This window comes from Lactuca virosa, chromosome 4 (genome assembly GCF_052849685.1).
Source record: "Lactuca virosa cultivar CGN04683 chromosome 4, Lactuca_virosa_CGN04683_v6, whole genome shotgun sequence".
Lineage (NCBI taxonomy): Eukaryota > Viridiplantae > Streptophyta > Magnoliopsida > Asterales > Asteraceae > Lactuca > Lactuca virosa.
Genome location: NC_136429.1, coordinates 70,141,596 through 70,145,932, shown reverse-complemented (window position 1 = coordinate 70,145,932; position 4,337 = coordinate 70,141,596). Strand labels below are relative to the sequence as shown.

Sequence of the window (4,337 nt, the reverse complement as noted above, 5' to 3'; positions counted from 1 at the left end):
CCCCACAATGTCTCCATGAAACAAAGAACCCCAAAGAAAGATGCTCCCAAACCAACCGCACCCTACAAGAAACGCAAAACCAAACCTACCGCAACCACACATGACAGTGACTCTGATGAGGATGCGCAACCAATTGCCATCCTTAAGAAAAGAAAAACCAATCCCAGTGGCCATATGAGTGACCGGACTGATACCTTAGCCTCTCAAAAGGCTCCGGTAGTCCTTGGGGTGGCCGCAGACCCATTCAACACCACCATTGAATACCACTCAAGCTCAGAAAGTGAGTCTGTTTCATCACCTCGTGGAGACACCCCCCCCAGTTCAATCCCAAGAGGATAACACTGGTTCTCGCCCTAAGGTCTCCAGGGCTTCCCGACTGCATTTCTTTTCCCCTGAGGAGTTGAACTCCATCTTCTTGAATGTCACCCATACACTTCAAACACCTTCCCAACCGCAGGGCACTTCTTCCGCCCTTGCCGGAACTGAGCCGAGGCCAAACTTCACTACGGGTCAAGGAGACCAAGGAAGCTCAGCAAATCCTACTCTGCTTACATCTGTAACAGGTGGTTTTGGCACGGTGAGCACAAATGTGCAAGGATCCGTGGCCCCGAAGGACACTTCGGTGCGATACCAAGGATTTGACGGTGATAACTCTAATGACTCATGGTTGAACTACACTCCGGTATTTGAAGCCGACATCCAGAAGTATGTCGCTTTCCGTAGGGAATTCCAAGCACGAAAAGATCAACAAATCAAGCAACAGCAGCAAAAAGAATAAGAAATCCAAGCTGTGGCTAAGTATTGGGCAAATGCAATTAACAATGCCAATACCGTAGCCACCATATTGAAAGTTCAAGACTGGATGTGTGAGATGGAAGAAACTCTCCGCAAGACTCAAGAAGCAACTGCTGATCAAAATGCTTCCAAAGTCCCTCCAACTCCCACTGTCCAAGAATCACAAGACGAAGGAACCGCAGTGGAAGTCAGCTCTGCTCCCACCTTCGGTTTTGATGATGTTGATCTACAAGAGGTAAACAAACCCTCTCCCTGTGATGATGATCTTATGATGTTCGATGAAGAAGAGGAATCCAATGGCTCTCACCATTCCACTTCTAAGCCCAAAGAGAAGAAGAAAAAGAAGAAGAATGCTGTCACAAGAAAGGAATTTTTGAGCCTGCAAGCAAAGGTTGATCAAATTCTCGCCGCGGTCAAGCCAAATCAACCGCAACCAGAAGACACCCCCGGACCGCAGTCATTAATCGAACAGATAGAGCGCTTGGAAACTCGTGAGAGATTGGCTGCTGAGCGTATCTCCCTCAAAGTAGAAATGGTAATCCGGTCCCTTGACAACAATCGACAAGCAGATCACAAGGACTTCATGGCTGCTGCCGAACGCCTCATCTCTGAGGTGACCGCAATCAAGAAAGATCTCCAAGCAGCCATTGCAGATCAAGCCACCCAATCTCAAAAGCTGATAGCTGAGACTCACACTGCCTATGAGTCAATTATCTCAGTGATATTGCCATATTTATACATATTTTTAGGCAATATTTAAGTACATTTTTATATATATTTTGGTCATTTGCATAGAATAATGGTACTTATAAGGTTAAATTATATTTTGCAGCAAAAAAGAAGACATTTTGAAGAAAAGGGACTAGAAGCGTTAAAGGATGGAACTTTGGAGGTTGAAGGCTTGAAAGACAAGAAAAACACCCAAAAAAAGACGTACTCACGACGTGAACACTTGATGGTTCACGACGTGAGTGGAAAGAGTTAGAATATAAGCATCCGGGTGAAGGAATCCTTGACGATCACGATTACCTCGAGTTCACGACGTGAGTTTTACATTCTCACGACGTGAACGGTGATTTTGGAGAAAATATATATACCCTTCTCCATTACGATTGGGGGACTTTTTGGCTGGCTTAGAAGGGTTCCTGGACACGAAATTCAGAGGAGAAGAAGCTCTGGGAGCTGGTTTTAACACCAAGGAAGAAGAAGTTCATAATTTGGTTTATAGATTGGTACACTTAAACATGTCCTTGATTATAGTTTTTGTTTATTTAGCTGTTAGTATGTCTAGCTAAATCTAGCTGCTTCTGTTAGCTAGATGAAGCTGAAACTCATGGTTTTAATGCGTTAGACTTGACTTTACTTGTTGGTGATACGCTTGTGTTGATTGATTTTTCCTAGCATGCTTGAATTAATTATTTGATTGCTTTAAATTCTTGTTCTGTGTAGTTGGTGAACACAAATCTGCATGAATTTGAATACCTAATAATACAATGAACACTAGTTATTAGAGCTAAGATCAAACTAATCTTAGATAAATAATTGAATCATTGAATTAAGCTGTGTTAGAGAACTCATATTATGACTGTAATTGTGTCTTGATTAATCAATCTTTCATGGCTCCAATCTTATTTAATAATTGATTCTGTGTTAATTATTGTATGACCATACATATATTTACATGAATTGATTAATAATTAGTAGATTTAGAACTAAATTGCTAATACTTCTTAATTTGGTAACCAACAGTAATAGTCCTAGCTAATGTATAACTATTGAGTGAAAGCGGATTCGAACTAACAGAAGTGTTTTGTTTATTGATTGAGTTTTTGTTAAAGAATTAAGTTCATCTAAACTTGCAAAATTATATAAAAACCCCTTTTTAGCTCGTTAGTAATTAGGTTAGTTTAGTAGTAAATAAATTAATTAGTCAACACCGTTCCCTGTGATCGACACCCGACTTACCAAACTATTCTATAATTCGACTAGGTACACTGCCTAGGTGCAATTTAGTTAGTTAGTTAGTTAGGTTATAAATTATAAAATTAGTGGGTACTATCGTGCACATCAAGTTTTTGGCGCCGTTGCCGGGGAACGACTTAGTTTATTACTTATTTATTTGCTTTAGATTAACCGGTACTTTTTGTGGGATAAAACCTGCAAAAAGTTAATTTTCCAGCAAGGTTTGAATTTTTTTCATCTGTTACAAGACTCACGACGTGAATCTTAAAGATTCACGACGTGAGAACTGTGATTTTTAGTTTTCTTTAGTTTTTAGTTTATTTTTCTATTTTAGTTCGTTTTTACGTTGTTATTTTGTTTAGTTTGCAGGATTTCATGACCAGAGGCTCTAACACACCTTTGGTGCCACCACTTGAAGATCCAGAGTCAGCCCTTAACAAAAATAAGAATAAGAACGCGAAGGAAGATCACACGCCAAAGAAGACGCCACTGCAAGAATTAAAATCAGCCTTTTCAAGGAAGTCGGGAAAGAAGACAGGAGAGTCAAGTTCAACCCCAAAGGATAAAGGCAAAGTTGAAGAACTTGATCCAGTTTCTAATCCACACGAATCAGAATACGAGTCAGACCCAAAATTTGAAATATTTGCGAGTGAGCCCGAAGACAAGCAAGACGACGAAATGGCAAAGATTGAGGAGATGTCCATGGGAGCTTACAAGAAGCGGATCCGAGAGGATGTGGGTCCCGGTTTAATCCAACCCGCAATACCTGCCACTGCCACATTCGAGCTGAAGGGGCACATCTTGAATGCATTGAAGGATATCCCATTTTATGGGAAGGATCATGAGGATGCTTTCAAGCATCTCGATGAAGTCAATGACATTGTGGATTACTTCAATGTCCCAAATGTCAATAGAAACACCGTCTTGCTCAGGATGTTGCCCATTACTTTTAAGGGAGCTGCTAAAGAATAGTTAAAATCACTTCCACCGGGTACGATCACCACTTGGGCTCAAATGCGTGAGCAGTTTCTTGACCAATTTTGCCCACCATCCAAGATAGCTAAACTCAAGAAGGCAATAGCCAACTTTGAACAACAACCGGGGGAGTCATTATACGAACCATGGGAGCGTTACAAAGGCTTGATCAGAAATTTCCCTCAACATGATCTTAATGTTCAACAAGAGATGTCAATCTTCTATGATGGGGTCAATGTTATGACAAGACAACTCCTTGATTCTCAAGGACCTTTGACAAAGAAAAATCCAAGGGAGGTCAAGGAGCTGATTGAAGAATTCACGCAGCACTCTCGTGAGTACCACAACCCTAGGCAAGAAGGAATCAAAGGCAGTGGAGGTGCACAAACTGAAGAAATAGCAGCTATGATGGCTATGCTGAATAATATGGACCGGAGGTTAACACAAATGGACTAATCAATTCATGCTATAAGAGTTGGTTGCGAACGGTGTAATGGTCCACACTTGACCAAGGACTGCAATTTGGATGAGCATGGGAATAAAAAGGCTCAAGTATGCTACTCGAGTGGGGACAAGTACGATGAAGACTGGAGGAAACCGAAGAA

The 4,337-nt window shown here is 41.2% G+C and overlaps 1 non-coding gene across 1 annotated transcript; it reads right to left on the bottom strand.

Moving 5' to 3' along the window:
- Positions 1 to 3,819: 3,819 nt before the first annotated feature.
- LOC145110138 (small nucleolar RNA R71) lies at positions 3,820 to 3,926 on the bottom strand. Its single transcript, XR_013709518.1, has one exon. It is a non-coding gene; the product is annotated as a small nucleolar RNA R71 (small nucleolar RNA).
- Positions 3,927 to 4,337: the final 411 nt, after the last annotated feature.